The 25,100-nt window shown below is 41.6% G+C and overlaps 1 protein-coding gene across 5 annotated transcripts in view; it reads right to left on the bottom strand.

Moving 5' to 3' along the window:
* LOC124290186 (neuronal acetylcholine receptor subunit alpha-10-like) overlaps positions 1-25,100 on the bottom strand; it is a 200,625-nt gene that overhangs the window by 132,189 nt on the left and 43,336 nt on the right. For all 5 annotated transcript variants that reach the window (XM_046726881.1, XM_046726886.1, XM_046726882.1 and 2 more), the window contains exon 2: positions 16,020-16,084. The gene's annotated coding sequence lies outside the window, so the exon portion shown is untranslated. The remainder of the gene's footprint in view (positions 1-16,019; positions 16,085-25,100) is intronic.

Genomic DNA, 25,100 nt, shown 5'->3' with positions numbered 1-25,100 from the left:
TCAGTAATTTCATTACATTTGAAGATATGGCTAGTACTCCGTTAATAATGATGCAAAATTAGTCATAATACATCTACACAAACAGGAGAACATGGGAATCCAAGAACTAACTTACATATCGGATAGGGTCATCCAAATCGCTATTACCTGCTTTCTCAAGTAGTACATTGCCATATTTTCTTATAAATTGTGAAACTACCAAAACGTATCCGCTCACATTGTTGAACTTTGCATTGGAATAGTTTGGTTTACCGTGAACACAACGAAAATATAGCGTCCGTATCCACAACAACATTTCGGTGCACGACAAAAAGCGGAGAAATTGACAGTTTTTTAACGCGTAACAAAATTTTGGACAACATTTAGCAGTGTCTATTTCTGAAACCGCCGAGGTAGTTGCACTTATATTTATACCAATAGATAGGAAATTAAATATTCTACATTTCTGTGTAATTTTATAGCCGTACGCAGATCCAGGACCACAACAGCGCAATTCTCGCACTACGTTCACTTTTCAAACCTTTTGAAAATGTGCGGCTGACAAAAAAACCCTCGGCATCCAGTGCCGCCATTACAGGGCTACGCCTGGCTTACGCCTGCTGGGTAGGTGGCGTAAATATAGAGCGCTGCGACTGGCGTAACTTTAACTACGTCTATAATATGTGCATACAGGTTTACGTTACGTCCAGGCGCACATTTTACTTACGGCCGGACTAGAATTTACACCCGACATATGCATACGGCCACCGAAAGACAAGGACACAGGCACACAGAGGCACACTAAAACAAACAGACCCACGGACAAACATTCATCCATTCATTGATCCATCAATCCACGCACGCACGCACGCACGCACGCACTCACACACACACACACACACACACACACACATACATACATACATACATACATACATACATACATACATACATACATACATACATACATACATACATACATACATACATACATACATACATACATACATACATACATACATACATACATACATACATACATACATACATACATAAGAAGAGTAATCTCCCTTGATCTGTGATTGTGGGGCCTTCAGTATGGTGATGTTTTGCTGGCTGTTACACACAGCATATATAATGACTGCTGGTTTAGACAAAGATGAATGGGCTGTAGCCGTGATGTCTCGGTAAGTACTACAAGGGGGCACCTGCCCGTGACACTGGGTGCGCGTGCAACTGAAATAGGCTCACTCATTCAGCTAATTGCTGTAATATACAATCAATCATGTATTGATTTACATTGAAAATAACCCTCAAGCGAACATGGACGAATTCTGAGGGAAATAGTCTGTATATGAAGAAATGCATAAATCGTAAGGAAATAAATTATTCATGGTTCTCTTTAGATGAGCAGATGATCACGGGCTGATAACGACTTCCAAGCCAGAGTTTTAAACTACATTAAACCTACTCATCTTTTAGGCTTTGTTAGGATGCATTGGATTCATAGCTCGTTAGAGAAGTATTAACAGCACATATAACTGAGACAAGTACAGCTGAGTTATAACGCATGTCAAACGTACTGCTGGAGTGAGTTGAGAGAGAGAGAGAGAGAGAGAGAGAGAGAGAGAGAGAGAGAGAGAGAGAGAGAGAGAGAGAGAGAGAGAGAGAGAGAGAGAGAGAGAGAGAGAGAGAGAGAGAGAGAGAGAGAGAGATGATATGGCATAAATGTGTTCACAATGTTTTCTAAACGTGATGACAATATTTCATTAAACATGTTCGTGCACAACATTTCTGCAGCGTTTTAAAAACATCTCACTAATATGTTGTGAATTAATTTCAAACACGTTATAGCATGTCGTTTTTGAACAACATTTTGAAAACATTTCAAAAACATTTTCAGCATTTTTGAGAGATTTAGACATTATTTGTATGATATGGCATAAATGTGTGCACAATGTTTTCTAAACGTGATGACAATATTTCATCAAACATGTTCGTGCACAACATTTCTGCAACTTTTTAAAAATGTTTCAATGACATGTTATGAAATAGTTTCACTCATGTTATAGCATGACGTTTTTGAATAACATTTTAGAAAGATTGCAATAACATTATGATTTGTTGTGAAACATTTTGATAACGTTCCAAAAACATTTTGACGAAAATGTTTTTGGAAAACTATTTTGAAACCTTATGAAAATGTTTCGAAAATGTTTTGTGTTAACTGGGGGGAGAGAGAGAGAGTTATATGGTGATGTGTGGCCAGAGGAAGGACACTCCATGAACGGATCCATATGAAATGGCTCTTCGAAATCTTAAAATTTTATGGTCAAAGTTCTTACTCGAACAATGACGTGCCCCACTGCTCAGATACCTTCCACAACAGGAATCGTCCAAAAACAGACTCAGTGCGTAAACTGCTTAACGTTCGCGTCTCATTATATCTCCCTACAAACATTAAGACATCGTGAAGCTTTCGACGATGACGTCATAGGACGCCCTCTATGTGTACGCAGCAAGTATCAGGGGACGCAACCCTGTCTGGCAGGCAGATATGCTGACACCAATCGCAGGTGTTCATGGTAGAAACAAATCAGATCAGTCAAAAAGAAATTAATGAGATATTGAAAATAACATCTGCAGAAACCGTTGTTTTTCGTAGTTCAGTAGTTCACAGCCTTATACGGGGGCTTCTGACTTCCTCTAAGGAGGCGACATGTGTTGACCACAACCTCTTTTAGCTGTATCAGAGGGCTTCTGTTAACTAAGTCTGTCTATATTTTGTTATCTGAAGGAAACTCACAAATACTTGTCCACTGTTACGGACCACAACCTCTTTAAACAGCTGTTTATCAGAGGGTATTTCGTTTGAAAGATTATTCCAGTAGTGAAGAGGCCACAGGCCCATTCTTAACAAAAGTACACCAAAACGAAAACAATGACATTTGCTCATGCCTTTCGCATGAAGCATCATCCTTGTGCAATTCATCTGCATAAGGTTTTCAGTTGGTTCCCCCAAGTTGGTGGAGAAATTCATCTTTGATGTAACCACATACATATACATAACATATAGTGAGTGCTTTAAGTGAGTCTAAACTTTTGATGGGTAGTATATCATAGAGTTAAGGACTACGAAATCCACAAATATCTGTATCAGAGAGTTATGGACCACTACCTCCACGGACATCTGTATCAGAGAGTTATGGACCAATAACTCGACGGACATCTGTATCAGAGAATTATGGACCACTACCTCCCCAGACAAGTGTATCAGAGAGTTATGGACCACTAACTCCACGGACATCTGTATCAGAGAGTTATGGACCACTACCTCCTCAGACAGCTGTATCAGAGAGTTATGGACCACTAACTCCACGGACATCTGTATCAGAGAGTTATGGACCACTACCTCCACAGACATCTGTATCAGAGAGTTATTGACCACTACCTCCACGGACATCTGTATCAGAGAGTTATGGACCATTAACTCGACAAAGAGCTGTATCAGAGAGTTATGGACCACTAACTCCACGGACATCTGTATCAGAGAGTTATGGACCACTACCTCCACGGACATCTGTATCAGAGAGTTATTGACCACTACCTCCACAGACAGCTGTATTAGAGAGTTATGGACCACTAACCTCCACAGACAGCTGTATCAGAGAGTTATGGACCACTAAGTCCACAGACAGCTGTATCAGAGAGTTATGGACCACTACCTCCACAGACAGCTGTACCAGAGAGTTATTAACCACTAACTCCACAGACAGCTGTATCAGAGAGTTATGGGCCACTAACTCCACAAACATCTGTATCAGAGAGTTATGTGCCACTAACTCCACAAACATCTGTATCAGAGAGTTATGGGCCACTACCTCCACAGACAGCTGTATCAGAGGGAATTATGGACCACTAACTCCATGGACATCTGTATCAGAGAGAATTATGGACCACTAACTCCACAAACATCGGTATCAGAGAGTTATGGACCACTAACTCCACAAATATCTGTATCAGAGAGTTATGGACCACTACCTCCACAGACATCTGTATCAGAGAGTTATGGACCAATAACTCGACGGACATCTGTATCAGAGAATTAAGGACCACTACCTCCCCAGACAGCTGTATCAGAGAGAATTATTGAACACTACCTCCACGGACATCTGTATCAGAGAATTATTGACCACTACCTCCCCAGACAAGTGTATCAGAGAGTTATGGACCACTTAGTCCACGGACAACTGTATCAGAGAGTTATGGACCACTACCTCCTCAGACAGCTGTATCAGAGAGTTATGGACCACTAACTCCACGGACATCTGTATCAGAGAGTTATGGACCACTACCTCCACGGACATCTGTATCAGAGAGTTATTGACCACTACCTCCACAGACATCTGTATCAGAGAGTTATGGACCACTAACTCGACAGACAGCTGTATCAGAGAGTTATGGACCACTAACTCCTCAGACAGCTGTATCAGAGAGTTATGGACCACTAACTCCACGGACATCTGTATCAGAGAGTTATGGACCACTACCTCCACGGACATCTGTATCAGAGAGTTATGGACCACTAACTCCACAAACATCTGTATCAGAGAGTTATGGACCACTAACTCCACAAACATCTGTATCAGAGAGTTATGGACCACTACCTCCACAGACATCTGTATCAGAGAGTTATGGACCACTAACTCCACGGATATCTGTATCAGAGAGAATTATGGACCACTAACTCCACAAACATCAGTATCAGAGAGTTATGGACCACTAACTCCACAGACATCTGTATCAGAGAGTTATGGACCACTACCTCCACAGACATCTGTATCAGAGAGTTATGAACCACTACCTCCACAGACATCTGTATCAGAGAGTTATGGGCCACTAACTCCACAAACATCTGTATCAGAGAGTTATGTGCCACTAACTCCACAAACATCTGTATCAGAGAGTTATGGGCCACTACCTCCACAGACAGCTGTATCAGAGAGAATTATGGACCACTAACTCCATGGATATCTGTATCAGAGAGAATTATGGACCACTAACTCCACAAACATCAGTATCAGAGAGTTATGGACCACTAACTCCACAGACATCTGTATCAGAGAGTTATGGACCACTAACTCCACAGACATCTGTATCAGAGAGAATTATGGACCACTACCTCCACAGACAGCTAAATCAGAGAGATATGGACCAATTACTCCCCAGACAGGTGTATCAGCGAGTTATGGACCACTACCACTACAGACAGCTAAATCAGAGAGATTTATGGACCACAACCGTCACTTACAGCTGTATTAGCTTCCAAGATCTGCCACCGTGCCACACAGCTTCAACTGATGCTATCATAAACCAGCACTATCGAGAATTCCAATTTTCTCTATGCCAGACAGATAAATTCCAATGTACCTTGTTCTCAATATACCCGTATATGGAAGTATCTAGCACTATTCCCAACAAAAACCCTTTGTCCCCAATATACCCTTTTGTAGAAGTATCTAGCACCATGCCTAACAGACATACCTTGTCCCAAGTATACCTTCATGTAGATGTATCTAGCACTTTATTTCAACACATATCCCTTGTCCCCAATATGTCTGAATGTAGAAGCATCCCGAACCATTTCCTACAGAACCTCCTTGTAACCTATAGACCGGTATGTAGAACTCCATTCCCAACAGAAATCTTCCCTCCATATATAGTATGACCAGAAATTATTGAGAATTTTAGGAATAGGTTTAATTGGATTTTAGTATAAACAACCTTGACCAGCTATCAAGTGCTTGGTTTCATTCAAGAGAGACAACTCCGTTAATCCTTTCATTAGTTTGTGAAGAGTTATTCCCCTTTGTTTACTTGCTAGCAGACGACATTTTCAGTGATCCTCAGTATGGATGATTTAGAGAAGAGGAAGTTGATTTTAGAGTATTATAACAAGGACATCAGATCAGCTTAAGTGATTTCAAGTAGAACAGGCATCCCTTTGTCCACTGTTTATCGTGTTTTGAAACATATTGCTAATGGATATGGCACTGAGCACCAGGGAGGCGCAGGTAGGCCCAGAAAATTGACTGTCGGTGACAGGAGGAGGCTAAGTATTCTTGTTTCTAAAAACAAACGAAGGAGTTTAGACAACTTAAGGCTGGATATGATTGATAGAGGAACTGTGGCTGTCTGTAAGGAGACAATTAGAACTGAGCTGCATGCAATGGGTTGGCAGAAAAGTCGAGGAATTCTCAGATGAAAGTTCTGTGTGGCTGTTTCCTAATACACTGAAATTCTGGACCAAACAAACTGAAAACCCTTTGTATCAGCGCCCAAAGTACACTCAGAAATTTAACGTGTTGGGTGGCACATCTGTGTTAGGGGCAACGCCCCTCTGTGTAGGGAATATGAACAGTGAGCAGTACGCAGATATTCTCGAGGGACATTTACTTCCATCTGCTCACGTGTTCTATGGAAATGTTTGGATTTTCCAGCAGGGCAACAACCCAAAACATCGTTCAAAGCATTCACAGGCCTGGTTTCGGAACCAAAATATGACATTATTAGATTGGCCAAACTATAGCCCTGACCTAAATCGAATAGAAAATGTTTGGGGGCTTATGAAGTGTCAATGAGAAAAATCAGACAAATATTGCAGAAATGAAAGAAGAGGTGGTCCGATATTGGGACAGCATGGACCATGACTTTCTTACTTCTTTGATCAGTAGTATGCCCCGCCGCATTGAAGCCTGCATTGCTGCCCATGTTGACTTGACAAAATACTAACTGTTCACCTGTCTTTGAACCTGGAGTCATGTTCTGCTAATATTCACATTTATTACGTGAGTAATGAGTGAAAAAAATATAAAAAATTACAATTCTCAATAATTTCTGGTTGTACTGTATAACTGTACGTATGTAGGACCGCAGGATATATACACATCGGTGTAACACTATATGTCTCTGTGCTTCTGTATCAAGGAGTATCAATAAAGTCAACCTACACAAATATCTGTGTCCCCAAGACATCCAGCTTTAAATGAGGGCATCGTGGACTACCACACGTCTTGATCTCTATGTCAGAAGTATGAGGTACCTCCTTTTAGAGAACACAGTGAATTGAGTGGTATCTTCAGTGAGATGTAAGCATATCGATCAGCGCGCCATGACCATATCGGTAACAGGAATACGGTTAGAACTGCACAGTTACTTCCCTTCCTCCAGGCAGGTCCTCCCTGAAGTCTCCCTTGGCTGCTGGTAGGGGTGGGAAGCCCCGAACCACGATTATATTCTAGTCAACGAGCAAGTGGGAGTCACAGTAGAAGGGAAACAGTGATGATTTATCGTTCACCGATCTAATGTGATGGTATTGACCGAGGAACTTCGCTGGTTTATCGGTCATCGATCTAATGATGATGGTATTAACCCGGGACAGTGGGATTTCATCGCTCACTGATGTAGTTGTGGTCAAATGTACGTGAGAACCATGGGAGGGTATCGGTCAGTGGTCTAGTTGCGGTCAAATGTACGTGAGAACCATGGGAGGGTATCGGTCGGTGATCTAGTTATGGTAAAACTAATGTGAGAACGATGGGATGGTATCGGTCGGTGATCTAGTTACGGGAAAATTAAGGTGAGAACAGTGGGAGTGTATCGGTCGGTGATCAAGTTGCGGTAAAATGTACGTGAGAACAATGGGATGGTATCGGTCGGTGATCTAGTTGTTGTGAGAACAGTGGGATAGTGTCGGTCAGTGATCTAGTTGTGGTCAGATGTACGTGAGAACGATGGGAAGGTATCGGTTGGTGATCTAGTTGCGGTAAAATTAAGGTGAGAACGATGGGAGGGTATCGGTCGGTGATCTAGTTACGGTAAAATTAAGGTGAGAACGATGGGATGGTATCGGTTGGTGATCTAGTTGCTGTCAAATGTACGTGAGAACGATGGGAAGGTATCGGTCGGTGATCTAGTTGAGAACGATGGGAAGGTATCGGATGGTATCGGGTGATCTAGTTGCGTTAAAAAATTGGGAAAGGTGAGAACAGTGAGAACGAGGGTATCGGTCGGTGATCTAGTTGTTGGGTAAAATTAAGGTGAGAAAATTAAGGTGAGAACAGTGGAAGGGTATCGGTTGGTGATCTAGTTGCTGTCAAATGTACGTGAGAACGATGGGAAGGTATCGGTCGGTGATCTAGTTGCGGTAAAATTAAGGTGAGAACAGTGGGAGGGTATCGGTCGGTGATCTAGTTGCTGTCAAATGTACGTGAGAACGATGGGAAGGTATCGGTTGGTGATCTAGTTGCGGTAAAATTAAGGTGAGAACGGTGGGATGGTATCGGTCGGTGATCTAGTTGCTGTCAAATGTACGTGAGAACGATGGGAAGGTATCGGTTGGTGATCTAGTTGCGGTAAAATTAAGGTGAGAACGGTGGAGGGTATCGGTCGGTGATCTAGTTGCTGTCAAATGTACGTGAGAACGATGGGAAGGTATCGGTTGGTGATCTAGTTGCGGTAAAATTAAGGTGAGAACGATGGGATGGTATCGGTCGGTGATCTAGTTGCTGTCAAATGTACGTGAGAACGATGGGAAGGTATCGGTTGGTGATCTAGTTGCGGTAAAATTAAGGTGAGAACGGTGGGAGGGTATCGGTCGGTGATCTAGTTGCTGTCAAATGTACGTGAGAACGATGGGAAGGTATCGGTTGATGATCTAGTTGCGGTAAAATTAAGGTGAGAACGATGGGATGGTATCGGTCGGTGATCTAGTTGCTGTCAAATGTACGTGAGAACGATGGGAAGGTATCGGTTGGTGATCTAGTTGCGGTAAAATTAAGGTGAGAACGATGGGAGGGTATCGGTCGGTGATCTAGTTGCTGTCAAATTTACGTGAGAACGATGGGAAGGTATCGGTTGGTGATCTAGTTGCGGTAAAATTAAGGTGAGAACGATGGGATGGTATCGGTCGGTGATCTAGTTGCGGGAAAATTTAGGTGAGAACAGTGGGAGGGTATCGGTCGGTGATCTAGTTGCGGTAAAATGTACGTGAGAACGATGGGATGGTATCGGCCGGTGATCCATATAGCTACGTTGGTCTTAACTCGAGAACAGTCTGGTGGGATCGTTCATTTATACAGTTGTAGTAATATTAACGTGTGAACGGTGGACTATTTTCGGTCAATAATCTGTATAGTTACGGTGGTATTACCCAGAAACAACCTGATCTCATATTCGGTGATCTTGTGGTGATAGTATTATCTGGAGAAGGGTGTGAAATCACAGTTTAGGTGTATTGGTTATAATTCAGTAAACGTGAAGGTTTGTCCGTCACATTTATATCTGTGAATGTATTCGACAACGAAGTTCATTGTTTGCTTGTCAGTGATTTGCTGTTACGTCCTAAACTTCAGAACGCTGATGGCATTTCAGTTAAAACGTTCTTGGAACCAATTGTTAATTCACTACCTGTTCTGAAATATTCTTCTTCTGTAGATAATAGTGAGTTAGCTCAGAGTAAGTAATACGATCAACAACAAATAATCACAATGCCGCTGCCTCCCCGTGACTAATGTATTTGTTTATATTTCATAACAATTGATATGTGGACATATAGTTACCCGTGTGTCAGCAAGATGCATAAGCAGGACCACCCAACCCTCGATAGGACATATCAGTAGTATTCCTGTAACTGAACCGTAACGCCGTCTCTGTTGGTGCTATAGGTTCCATGCAATTAATATTGCAGTCTGTGATCTACTTGCCCAGCGAGGCGGCGACAGTGGCGACAGCAGAGACATCGCCAGGTTGCGGGCCGAGACACATGGGCGTGGAACCTTGTAGAAGATATCGACCTCGCACTGTATCGACCTGGTCACAGTGTGTTACTTCAATCATTAAAAAGCATTGCCAACTTGGAAAACAACTGTTTTGTCTTATTTAAGAAGGAGTTTGAATAAGGAACGCATCACCAATTCTCGGATCAGTATTGCATTCCTGACATATGGACATATTTTCCCTTACGCCATGGTTGTGAAGATGGCATCCATAAAATCATAGAAGAGCTGACGTAAAGATAGCTTTAAAAATTAATGGATTGCTGGACGCGAATAAAAACTTCTTAATTGAATCCATTACTGCTTGGCGTGGAGATGGCTTTCATAAAATCATAGACTAGTTGACGTGAAGACGGCTTTAAAAATTAAAGACATACTTGACGTGAATAACGCTGTCTTAATTGAATCCATAGCTACTTCGTGTGAAGATGGTATTCATTTGTCATTCAGTACATGACAGGAATCGTACGCTGAACACTTGTAAACCACGTATGATTATTGAAGCCCTGTACTGTGAAACCTGATGGCGTATTCAACTTGGATTGCAACAGTTAAATAGACCAGCTGTCAAACCATGGACAATATCAAATCACTGTACTGTCAAAAAAATGTTCACATTTCTGTCACAACAGGCATGATTGACTTTGTGTTTTTGTATTTTCAGCAAAGTTCTTGCGAGATATTACGACGAACATTCACAAATTCCTGTCGTTATCGAAGAAAATACCTGAGAACACAATTTTACTTATATTTTTTCCCGTTTATTCATACACAACAACTGTTAGTCATGCGTCAAATATGAACTGGGGCATATAGTTGTGAATCAGCATTCCTGGTGCTGAGGTAAACCAACTCTTTTTGTTACTTGGCCGTGTGTTATTATATCTAGCACTAGTAGTTAACGAACACGATATCAATAGTTATCCTCATCAGTATTCCTGGTGCTAAAACGTCTTTTGTTACGACACCGCGGATATATTTATTCCTAGCAATAGCGAACATCTCCTCTTTTGTTACGATACCGCGTATATCTTTATTCCTAGCACTAACGTACATCTCCTCTTTTTTTACGATACCGCGGATATCTTTATTCCTAGCACTAGCGTACATCTCCTCTTTTGTTACGATACCGCGGATATCTTTATTCCTAGCACTAGCGTACACGACCTTTTTTGTTACGATACCGCGGATATATTTATTCCTAGCACTAGCAACCTCTTTGTTAGCGTATATCTTTAAGCATCTCCTCTTTGTTACGATACCGCGTATATCTTTATTCCTAGCACTAGCGTACATTTCCTCTTTTGTTACGATACCGCGGATATCTTTATTCCTAGCACTAGCGTACACGTCCTCTTTTGTTACGATACCGCGTATATCTTTATTCCTAGCACTAGCGTACACGTCCTCTTTTGTTACGATACCGCGGATATATTTATTCCTAGCATTAGCGTACATCTCCTCTTTTGTTACGATACCGCGGATATCTTTATTCCTAGCAATAGCGTACATCTCCTCTTTTTTTACGATACCGCGGATATCTTTATTCCTAGCACTAGCGTACATCTCCTCTTTTGTTACGATACCGCGGACATCTTTAATCCTAGCACTAGCGTACACGTCCTCTTTTGTTACGATACCGCGGATATATTTATTCCTAGCACTAGCGCACATGTCCTTTTTTTTTACGATACCGCGGATATCTTTATTCCTAGCACTAGCGTACATGTCCTCTTTTGTTACGATGCCGTGTGTATGAGTATTCCTAACGGTATCGTACACGACCTCTTTTGTTATCAGCATTCCAAGTACAAACTTGCACAAACTCTTTTGTTACGATACCAAGAGTATCAGTATTTCTAATGTTAACGCACACGGCCTCTTTTGTAACGATACTCTGTTCATTGAGGTAACTAGTGTTAACACGTTTGTTTAGGTATTACCGTTTGTATAGGTATATTTATATTGGTGTTGATATTGCAAAAGGACCTTGAGATGAAACCAGAATCCCTTGCGCTAATGCATGCTATTATTGCCAAGACAGGAACTCATGCATTCTCAACCCCCGAAAAAAGGGGGAGAAAAACAAACAGAAAAACCCACCACCACCAACAACAAATACCCAAATAATCACGACCACGGGCACAGGTATTTCTCGGAACAAGATTCATCCATAAGACCAGATTTACCCCGCGTATTTTCATTTCACGTAGGTTCTGTGTAAAAATGATCGTTAAAACATCACTGCGAGCGTTGTTATTCCTTGAACTAAAATACACCTCGACTGTTTATATAATACACTCAGTGTCAACGGTTCAAGAGCTAATGCCTTGTGTTTATATATCTGGTTCTGTAGTGTTGATAATAGCTCTGCATTTATACCGCACAATCCATCCAAATAAGGATATGTGTGTGTCGCCTCTGTTGATACACTAGCAAGGGACGTGTATGTCTGCTGCATACATGGCTGCTGGCTGTGCGATAGAGACGGAGAGGGTAGAGGACCACAGGTGCATGGTAAACGCCGTCAATGATGAGGATAAGGCTATTACCGTTATAAGCATGGACACTTGTAAATATGAAACAGGATTCATTAGTACCTGTGTTACTTATATGATGTGATGTACGTTGTGACTTGAAGACAACGTTATGGTGACAGACGCCGTACCCAATGTCATCCCATCAGACTGGAATGTGTGGGCAGAATACCGCTTAGCTGAATACACGTGATCAAATAGAAATCGATTTGAACAAGACGCAAGAACAATCATCTTTATCTTTTGTTGGAATCGTAACAATAGCCTCTTCATGGGGGATTTATTTCTTCAATTTGTTGTGAGTGCATTTGTTAATGCCCTATACAAAGGCGAGGTTTTGTTGTGTTGTGTTGGCATGTCGTGGTGACGGTCCCTAGGCGGTGGTGGTGACGTTCACGACAACCTCCCTGCCTCAAACAGGCCACCCGGTCACTCACATCAACATAATGGTACAAAGAAAGTGTTGAACTGATTGTCCTCCTCGTAGCTGTTTAATAGTCGACCTGTAAAGGCGCTTGTGTTTCAAGAGCTCAAAACCCGACCTACTGTTCATGTTGCTCAGGGCATAGTGCACCAGGTTCGATACACTTGTCACTGTACAAAGCTCAAAATACGATCTACAATGCAGATGGCATTGTTAGAAGCTGCATGCACGACCAGGAGTACCACTGGTTTTGCTTAACGCACAATACACTCTCTTTGAAGAACAATGTACTTAGAACAACATAATGCTCAATGAAAGACCGACAGATTTCTTTTACTTCCCAAGGTAATTTACGCAGTTTGTTCTCAATATATACATCATGCAGTACATTAACCCAGTGAGGAATTCCTTACAATCACCCACAACAATATGATCTCTCATGACGGATCATTCAAACAACCCAACAGCGTCTTCTCCTCTTGTTCCGTCGACAAACATGGAACAGTAAACTAACAATCACTGTATATGATATGTTTAAGTTGGCTCTGTACAAGAGATGAATATTTGTATAGATGAATATTTTTGTAATGGTGACGAAATTTCAAGGATACTTCTGAGTAAATATGTAGTTGGTGCTGATGTTTTTCAAGAGGATACAGTTTTACTGACTAGTGCCCTATATATGCCACCCCGCCGTTATTCACCCGGACATGCAACCTACCATAAAACCTCGTTACCAATTACAAAGCAGTACCGACGTGTAAAACATCCCGTCTTCCAGCTTCTAGATGCCTATGGAAGCACTGACTGGTCTTGTACCATGTTTATGGTATTATCTTAAAGAGATAAGCGTCACCTAAAACTAAAATATATAGCCTAAAACGCATTCTTAACACGGAAATCCTGAGACACGTTCATGCCCCGATTGTCTATAACAAGCCCAAACCTTGATACACAACTTGACAAACTATTCTTGATACAGGTGTTCCCGAACCAATCTCCTAGTATTAATATATATTCTGAGGACACGTTTTGACAAACTGTTCTTAGTACTCTGTCCTTGAGTCTGCTCTTCGTGAAGGATCATCGTCCCTGAGTATACTTTCTGATAAAGTTCATGGAGCAATCACATCGTCAGCCGTTACATGGTGTTTCTACTAATGTGACGTAACATGGAGCAAATCACCTAGTCAGCCGTCCCACGGTGTGTCGACTAATGTGTCACCGTTACACGGTGTGTCGATGAATGTGCCGTAACATGGAGCAAATCACCTAGTCAGCCGTCACACGGTGTGTCGACTAATGTGCCAACGTTACACGGTGTGTCGATGAATGTGCCGTAACATGGAGCAAATCACCTAGTCAGCTGTTACACGGTGTTTCTAATAATGTGCCGTAACATGGAGCAAATCACCTAGTCAGCTGTTACACGGTGTTTCTAATAATGTGCCGTAACATGGAGCAAATCACCTAGTCAGCCGTCACACGGTGTGTCGACTAATGTGCCAACGTTACACGGTGTGTCGATGAATGTGCCGTAACATGGAGCAAATCAGCTAGTCAGCCGTTACACGATGTTCTAATAATGTGCCGTAACATGGAGCAAATCACCTAGTCAGCCGTTACACGGTGTGTCGACTAATGTGCCGTAACATGGAGCCTAATGTGCCACCGTTACACGGTGTGTCGACTAATGTGCCGTAACATGGAGCAAATCAGCTAGTCAGCCGTTACACGATGTTCTAATAATGTGCCGTAACATGGAGCAAATCACCTAGTCATCCGTCACACGGTGTGTCGATTAATGTGCCGTAACATGGAGCAAATCACATCGTCATCCGTCACACGTTGTTTCTACTAATGTGCCGTAACATGGAGCAAATCACCTAGTCAGCTGTTACACGGTGTTTCTACTAATGTGCCATAACATGGAGCATATCACCTAGTCAGCCGTTACACGGTGTTTCTAATAATGTGCCGTAACATGGAGCAAATCACCTAGTCAGCCGTCACACGGTGTGTCGATTAATGTGCCGTAACATGGAGCAAATCACCTAGTCAGCCGTCACACGGTGTGTCGATTAATGTGCCGTAACATGGAGCAAATCATCTAGTCAGCTGTTACACGGTGTGTCGATTAATGTGCCGTAACATGGAGCAAATCACCTAGTCAGCCGTTACACGGTGTGTCGATTTATGTGCCGTAACATGGAGCATATCACCTAGTCAGCTGTTACACGGTGTTTCTAATAATGTGCCATAACATGGAGCAAATCACCTAGTCAGCTGTTACACGGTGTGTCGATGAATGTGCCGTAACATGGAGCAAATCGCCTAGTCAGCCGTCACACGGTGTTTCTACTAATATGCCGTAACATGGAGCAAATCACCTAGTCAGCCGTTACACGGTGTTTCTACTAACGTGCCGTAACATGGAGCAAATCACCTAGTCAGCTGTTACACGGTGTGTCGATGAATGTGCCGTAACATGGAGCAAATCACCTAGTCAGCCGTTACACGGTGTTTCTACTAACGTGCCGTAACATCGAGCAAATCACCTAGTCAGCCGTTACACGGTGTGTCGACTAATGTGCCGTAACATGGAGCAAATCACCTAGTCAGCCGTTACACGATGTTCTAATAATGTGCCGTAACATGGAGCAAATCAGCTAGTCAGCCGTCCCACGGTGTTCCTACTAATATGCCGTAACATGGAGCAAATCACCTAGTCAGCTGTTACACGGTGTGTCGATGAATGTGCCGTAACATGGCGCAAATCACCTAGTCAGCTGTTACACGGTGTGTCGATTAATGTGCCGTAACATGGAGCAAATCACCTAGTCAGCTGTTACACGGTGTTTCTAATAATGTGCCGTAACATGGAGCAAATCACCTAGTCAGCTGTTACACGGTGTTTCTAATAATGTGCCGTAACATGGAGCAAATCACCTAGTCAGCCGTCACACGGTGTTTCTACTAATATGCCGTAACATGGAGCAAATCACCTAGTCAGCCGTTACACGATGTGTCGACTAATGTGCCGTAACATGGCATATCTGTAAGCCAGAGACAAACCCCTGTCCATTGTACGACTCCAAATAACCATAAGCATGTTTGATACTCTCTATCAAACTGTTATAATAACAGGTGCTTCTGAAAAGGTGAACGATACCCGTCACACACACACGTAAAGGCAATTCAAGTAACATATATATCAATAAGCAGATATGGGCAATAACTCACCTATGTTGTTTGGGCGTCACTTGAGTTCCGGCTGTTCACATCTATTCACACATCTTAGAAACAGCCTGAAAAAGACACAAGAATAATCAAAATCTTAAAGAACACACTGTACATTGATGTGAAATATTTTCGTTTTAGGTTTGGAAATACAAAGATCTAGATATACAACCATCTTGAAATGATATGTCACAATAGTATGTAGACGTTTCTCGGCACGTACTGTGTCATTATGCTGGTAACTGAGCAACTGAATAGAAACTGGTGTTGTTGCCAACATCAAGCAAGTGTCGGCGGGGAAGCACCTTGCCCGCGACCAGGATAAAGAGGCGTTTGTGAAATGTCATCTCATAAAAGCTGCTAACAAAGTTCTCAATGTCCATGGTAACCATGGCAACAATAGTAACAGGTAGTACTTGTATATACATCAAGCTAAATTATTCCCATCTGATCCGTGCTGGGACCATTTGTGTACTAACCAAATACATAGTACTGTTTTAAGTGTTACAATATGCTGATGAGCGTGGGGATATGTTACAAATGTTTCATATGTGATACACTTAAAGCCTAGTTTATGCAGATATATAATCATTCCGCATTGACGTGTGGGGTGTGTGCTCATCCAAAACATTCACAAACAGAACAGTTAACAGATCACAACTTAATTACTTTGGCATCTCAGTTACAAGTTAGAACAGGTTAATATTGATTGGTACGTTAATGCTAGTATTTTCACATAGTTGTGTTTTCATATATCTGTGAGTTTTCATTATCGTATTGACAGTAATGAAACTTAGACAAGTAATCGACCCATCTGACATCGTTAACATTAGCTACCGGTTCGGTATTTTCTATTAACACAGTTCTTTGGATAACATTTTCAGCTTCACCGAGTGATAAGGTTCAGAGGATCTGTTTGCCTCAGACCGTCACAGAGAACATTCAAGCAACACACGCATTGTGTGTAAAATTCATTTCTATGCAAGTGAGGTCAGATTACACAACAAGCTGCTTATGGGCATGTTATAACAAGCAGAAATCAAGTCAGCACTTTTCGTATAGCAAGTATACACCATGTGCTCTTCACAATGGCAAATACATATCACATCAGGGGTATTCCATTGTAACTAACGGGATCGTAAGAGGCGACTAACGGGATCGAGTGGTCAGGCTCGCTAGATTGGTTGACATATGTCATCGTATCCCATTTGCGTAGATCGATTGCCATGCTGTTTATCACTGAATTGTCTGGTCCAGGCTCGATTATTTAGAGACCGCCGCCATATAGCTGAAATATTGCTGATTGCGGCGTTATCCAAAAAACAACCAACAGCCACTGTAACAGGTATATACATGTATAACGTTACATTTTTTTCACTCATTACTCACGTATTAAATGTGAATATTAGCAGAACATAACTTCAGATTCAAAGACAGGTGAACAGTTAGTATTTTGTCAAGTCACCATGGGCAGCAATGCAGGCTTCAATGCGGCGGGGCATACTACTGATCAAAGAAGTTAGAAAGTCGTGGCCCATGCTGTCCCAATATCGGACCACCTCTTCTTTCATTTCTGCAATATTTGTCTGATTTTTCTCATTGACACTTTCCTTCATAAGTCCCCAAACATTTTCTATTGGATTTAGGTCAGGGCTATAGTTTGGCCATTCTAATAATGTCATATTTTGGGTCCGAAACCAGGCCTGTGAATGCTTTGAACGATATTTTGGGTCGTTGTCCTGCTGGAAAATCCAAACATTTCCATAGAACACGTGAGCAGATGGAAGTAAATGTCCCTCGAGAATATCTGTGTACCGCTCACTGTTCATATTCCCTTCAAATACACAGAGGAGCGTTGCCCCTAACACAGATATGCCACCCCACACGTTAAATTTCGGAGTGTACTTTGGGCGCTGATACAAAGGTTTTTCAGTTTGTTTGGTCCAGAATTTCAGTGTATTAGGAAACAGCCACACAGAACTTTCATCTGAGAAAATCACATTATCCCAGTTACAATTTCTATGCTGTAAGCACCAGTTCAACCTTTGCTCCTTTTGTTCAGGTTTTATGATCGGTAATGGAAGTCCTCGACTTTTCTGCCAACCCATTGCATGCAGCTCAGTTCTAATTGTCTCCTTATTGACAGCCACAGTTCCTCTATCAATCATATCCTGCCTTAAGTTTTCTAAACTACTTCGTTTGTTTTTAGAAACAAGAATACCAAGCCTCCTCCTGTCACCGACAGTCAATTTTCTGGGCCTACCTGCGCCTCCCTGGTGCTCAATGCCATATCCATTTGCAATATTTTTCAAATCACGATAAACAGTGGACAAAGGGATGCCTGTTCTACTTGAAATCACTTAAGCTGATCTGATGTCCTTGTTATAATACTCTAAAATCAACTTCCTCTTCTCTAAATCATCCATACTGAGGATCACTGAAAATGTCGTCTGCTAGGGGGATAACTCTTCACAAACGAATGAAAAAGGATTAACGGAGTTGTCTCTCTTGAATGAAACCAAGCACTTGATAGGTGGTCAAGGTTGTTTATACTAGAAATCCAATTAAACATATTCCTAAAATTCTCAATAATTTCTGGTCATACTATATATCTAGTGAAAAAGGATAATATACATATGTCAATTGAGCATGTTCAACGATGGCGAGTTGATAACACGTCTGTTGAAGATAGCGAGGATGACAACACCAAATAACGTCAGCTGAGCATATTCAACAATCGAGAATTAATAACATGTCTGTTGAAAATGGCCTTGCAATATATGTATGATTAACATGGCGTCAGTTGAAGATATTCTACATCAGTTGATGGTGTTCCATCACAGCTAATATATGCCACGTCAGTTGAAGATATTCTACATCAGTTGATGGTGTTCCATCACAGCTAATATATGCCACGTCAGTTGAAGATATTCTACATCAGTTGATGGTGTTCATCACAGCTAATATATGCTACGTCAGTTGAAGATATTCTACATCAGTTGATGGTGTTCCATCACAGCTGATATATGCCACGTCAGTTGAAGATATTCTACATCAGTTGATGGTGTTCATCACAGCTAATATATGCCACGTCAGTTGAAGATATTCTACATAAGTTGATGGTGTTCCATCACAGCTAATATATACCACGTCAGTTGAAGATATTCTACATCAGTTGATGGTGTTCCATCACAGCTAATATATGCCACGTCAGTTGAAGATATTCTACATCAGTTGATGGTGTTCATCACAGCTAATATATGCTACGTCAGTTGAAGATATTCTACATCAGTTGATGGTGTTCCATCACAGCTGATATATGCCACGTCAGTTGAAGATATTCTACATCAGTTGATGGTGTTCATCACAGCTAATATATGCCACGTCAGTTGAAGATATTCTACATCAGTTGATGGTGTTCCATCACAGCTAATATATGCCACGTCAGTTGAAGATATTCTACATCAGTTGATGGTGTTCCATCACAGATAATATATGCCACGTCAGTTGAACACATTCTACATCAGTTGATGGTGTTCCATCACAGCTGATATATGCCACGTCAGTTGAAGATATTCTACATCAGTTGATGGTGTTCATCACAGCTAATATATGCCACGTCAGTTGAAGATATTCTACATCAGTTGATGGTGTTCCATCACAGCTAATATATACCACGTCAGTTGAACATATTCTACATCAGTTGATGGTGTTCTATCACAGATAATATATGCCACGTCAGTTGAAGATATTCTACATCAGTTGATGGTGTTCATCACAGCTAATATATGCCACGTCAGTTGAAGATATTCTACATCAGTTGATGGTGTTCCATAACAGCTAATATATACCACGTCAGTTGAACATATTCTACATCAGTTGATGGTGTTCCATCACAGCTGATATATGCCACGTCAGTTGAAGATATTCTACATCAGTTGATGGTGTTCATCACAGCTAATATATGCCACGTCAGTTGAAGATATTCTACATCAGTTGATGGTGTTCCATCACAGCTAATATATACCACGTCAGTTGAACATATTCTACATCAGTTGATGGTGTTCCATCACAGCTAATATATGCCACGTCAGTTGAACACATTCTACATCAGTTGATGGTGTTCCATCACAGCTGATATATGCCACGTCAGTTGAAGATATGCATGCTTGGCTGGTATATATCACATAAGCTGGGATCTGTGGTCCCACATATTCTCCAGTCCAAACACGTGACAAGCTGGTTTATTAGTGGGTAATGTGTGTCGTATTCCGTTGCAGAGTGATCATCGACAAACTATCTTCGTGACTCAATCGACGCCATGGCGAGATCCAAACGAGCTCGGGTTCAGACATGTAGATTATTGACATATTGTAAAAGGAACCGTGCCATATACCGTTGCAGTAATGCAACTTCACATTCACTTGCAGGAGAATAGTATGAATTGATTGCTGGAGTACAATTCCAGTTACACCAACATTATGGGGGAGACCTTACATCACCCACCATGCGCTCTCAACATTGACAATCGATATCATTTATCAATACTGTTTTATAGATACTTACATACCCCGTAACATGTTCGAACAGTCTATGGCTACATTCCACAACAGAAGGAAACATGGCCTATTCCAGGTACTGAGTGAAGGCAATCCTATAGATAACTGCGTGACATTTAGTGAACATACTCCCACACCTCGGTGACAATGTGCCAACGTTCTCCATGTATGGTATCTATTTACTGACCAAATTCCACAAGCTTGAGAAGTTAAACCACTTTTTTGATACGACTAATGATACATAGGTTTCTTCAAAGCCAATATATATTTATTGCCACGCAATTTTAGTCATTATTCATTATAACACTTATCTGTTTTTTGTATCGCAATTATTAAATAATGTGTATTCTTTATAAAATTATATAAAATAATGCACAACTATACGCACTTCGTTATAATGTTTCTATAAATGTTTGTTTATTATCTGTTTATTGTTCAAGCAGCAACACATTATTTTTTGTGAAAACCCAATGGTATTTATTGCTCACGTAATACCACATTACTTTCTTATAAACCTGACAATGTTTATTGTTATAGTTGTACCTCAATACTTTCTCACGAAACAAACAGTGTTTGTGGTTTAAGTTATTACACATATCTTTCTTCTCAAGCGAATAATGTTCATGGTTCTTGCAGTTATTTCGACATTACCTTCTTATAAACCTTCCCAGTATATGGCGGCAAACGGATTTGTACATCCGAATCTTTTAAATTGTAAACATTCGTTGCACCAGAAAAGATACATGGCATTCTTAATAGTCTTGCCTGGTAATTACTACCTGTTCCCTTTGTTTCTAACATAGCCAGCTATACATCGTATTCTCTAAGTCCCGCTCTGTATATCATACTTAGCGTCACAGTTCGTTCTTCTGAGCCTTGTCAGGACATGAAATATGTATTAACGCAGCATATTCTCATAGAAAACGTACATGTATATATAACAGCAATATAAACAACTTACGATGTTGCTCACTGCGTGTTCACCACGCCAGTATGCGAGAAGAACGTATCTGTTGAGAGTACAGGAACGTCATTAGTATATCGGTAAAAGCAGTGTATATGTTTATTGAACATAGTTTTGGAGTCGCCATGGCCCTGATATCCCTACAGTCTGATATCCATAAATCCTATCTGTTGATGAAACGGATATTAATATATATATCACGATCTGTTCTATCGTATTTGGTGTCGTTTATCGTTCACGGTTGTCAGTGCATAGAACTAACATTTTTATGTTCACATGCCCGTGATTACTCTGAGATCTTTTGATGATTAAACCATGACAAGGCACATTGGCTGTGAGGAACTAGTTGAGGAGCTATATAGCTGTTCAGATCCACTGACACATTATGTCATGCCTAGACATGTACAGACACTCTGGCATATTCTGTAGTGTCTGCACTTAAAAGGATCCATTGACATATTCATTCTTGTCAAGACAGATACAAGGATACCGACATATTTCTTTCTTACCTAGACTTGTACAGATACACCAACCGATCCTGTCTTGTCAAGACATACACGGGCACTCGTATATTCCTCCATTGCGGTAGTCTCACGAACATGTACTTTTTTAAACATCTATGGGCGGAATGCAGTTTGAGTTATGAGCCGCCATAGAAATCATTGAAATGATTTTTTTATAATTGAGTAAACTGGCACGTAATGAAGTCATACATTACACACACTGACACGCCCAAGTGGAATAAAGGCAGCGACCAGACTTATGAAGTACAGCACTTGAGTTCTATACTATCTGATGTATACTTCGTATACTTGGAACTGTGGCCTAGTAACCCCAGATTGTACGTTCTGCTGCCTGAATCACGTGTGAGTGAGTGAATTTAGTTTTACGCCGCTTTTAGCAATATTCCAGCACTATCACGACGGGGGACACCAGAAATGGGCTTCACACATTGTACCCAAGTGAGGAATCGAACCCGGGTCTTCGGCGTGACGAGCAAACGCTTTAACCACTAAGCTACCCCACCGCACCCGAATGTCATGTAAAGTCAGTGGAGATCGTATTATTTACCCTAGCAAACCAACCATTTGTATACCATACCATGTCATATATCGGACATAACCACTGAGAGTGTTAATCCTGAAGTTTAAGCTGAAGTTCGAGTTCGAGTTTGAGAGAAATAATTTGGTTATTTGTACTAGGTCAATCACTGGACTGTCTGATACAGTCTCGACTATATTTAGACTACCATCATATAGCTTGAGTATTGCGGCGTTCAACAACAGACACATACACAAACACACAAAACTGTTTGTGTCTGACGCAGTAATTAGTTTCCAATTTGGCTAGTTATGCCTGAAAGTTACTAGCCCACAAAATAATTCACTAGCCGAAGGCTAGCGGCCCAGTGGTTATTTCGCACACTGGTCTGACGCACTGTTTGCATAGCAAGGTGTACTGATTGTGTCTAGCAATGTTTGTATTGCAGGGTGTACTTGCTTAATGACTGGCTGACGTATATCGTGTACGTATGTACAATATGTATAAGCTATATTGACAGTGGCTGACATACAGTATGTACGGAGAATGGATGCTGGTGGTATGTACTGACATCTTCTGACATCAAAGAGTGGTGGGCGATGTTTCATGTCTCACCCGCCAGTCACACGTTTTCTGTTTCGTTTTCTCACAAGATAATTAAAAATCAAAGCAGTCGTAAAAACAATACCCCCGCGGGATTCCGGTCAAGAGGGGCCGCGACTTTCAAAGACATTCTTGGCTTCTTTGAGACCTTGAGGAAAAGCACTTCCCCGTTAACTTACTTTGTCTCTCCCATCTCGCCACAGAAGTCCGCTTGTCAATTTCACCAGTGATAGAAATAAGACACTACAGCAAATATCGCACTGGTTGAATGTCTCTAAAGCTCCCAATCATATTTTACATGAACGACTAACTGCTCAAATTTCTCTTGAAGGACCACAGAAGACCCAGACGCTGAAACCATTGATGAAATATCGTTCCCGAATCCCCAAATGATTGAGGCCGGCGAGGTTCTTGGATGTTGTTGCTGATATTGATTGCGCGCATGTTTCCCCTGGAGTGAGGGAGGGGCAAGGCAGGGGGAGTGGGGCCAGGCCTTGCTGATTGGTGTGGGAGGGGTTAACGGGGGTGAGGGAGAGACAGAACAATTGCTCCGCCGTGGGAGGGGGACACATAGCAAATATATTCCAACACCGGAAGAAGGAAAGTATTTACCCCAACCTCTTGACTGCGGCTGAAGTGCGCGAGGTGTTGTGGCCCTCACGTCGCCAACCGCAGCGACAACGTCAACGTGGCGTTCCGGATGCAAAGGTCGGATACAGGGAAACAGCGTTCGACAGACTGAGCCACCCTTATCCCTTCTCTCAGACTTTCCATTGATGTCCTGAAAGACCAAGATACTCTTGGAGCGGCACCTGTGGTCGAACGAGACCGAGCTCAATGACATTCTGTTGGGGATACGGCATATCTCAGACAGGGAAACAGACCAGCCAGACCCATAGGAATTGAGGAATGGAACCGGGTGATCACAGTGTTGGGTGCATAGGAACAGTGATCAGATGACACAGATTGTATCATATTTTGAGTACTGTTATTCCAGAAATCAATTCCATAAAGTTGACATCAAATCCCAAATTCCCAACTTTTCAAAAGTGGGTGTACGACCTCAGCTGCATCGCGAGCATATGGACCACTACTACTGATACCAGCATTAAGCTGATCGTATCGTGTCAAACCGATAGCACACGTCACCAAGACATGTAAAACAGTTCAACCCCATATAAGCAGGGGAGTACTAATTCAAGAAATACATTAATATTTTTCTCAAATTATTGAAGCGAAAAATACAAATCTTTGGAAAATGATAAAACGTACATTACATGACGAAAAGATTACCATCTTGGTCTTTTCGTAAGATACGTATCATATCTACATCTACAGGAACAGAAAGAGTGAGCCATAGAACATATAACATTTTAGAAAAGGAACAACTCCCAAGGAACCATATGCCAATCAGATGTTTACCCTAGCAAGGTGTGAATGAAGTTGTCCACCAAATGTGACGAATGACTTGATTTGCATGTTAATTATATTTTATTGTAACTAGGCACGTCATGGTCCACAGTGTCCATGCCTGAAGTGGTCGTCGCTGCCATGTCGTGTTCCCAATCTCCTGCAGCATGGGGGCCAATGATTGTGTGATTACGTCCAAGGAAAGCCGCCGCTTGACAACTAGTGCCGAGTGTTTCCTCGGTGTAATAAAGGAGCGAGAATTGTTTCAGGAATTTATTGCTATGCATGAGACTAGCGGACGTAACGGTCTGTGCTGATGACGAAGGTGATGAAGATATTCCCCTATTTTATTCCATATTTCAGATAAAATTCATGATTCGAAACAATCTGAAGTGATTATGATAGATTTTGTACTATAAAGTTATTTGTAATGGCAGAGCGAGCTGCGGTGGTCTAGCGGCATGCTGCGGTTAGCATTGTTCTCCTGTGCATTGGGAAACACAGCTA

Source organism: Haliotis rubra, unplaced genomic scaffold, assembly GCF_003918875.1.
Source record: "Haliotis rubra isolate DU_JTF1 unplaced genomic scaffold, ASM391887v1 Scf46, whole genome shotgun sequence".
In the NCBI taxonomy this organism is placed as follows: Eukaryota; Metazoa; Mollusca; class Gastropoda; order Lepetellida; family Haliotidae; genus Haliotis; species Haliotis rubra.
This window is presented reverse-complemented; position numbering and strand designations above follow the sequence as displayed.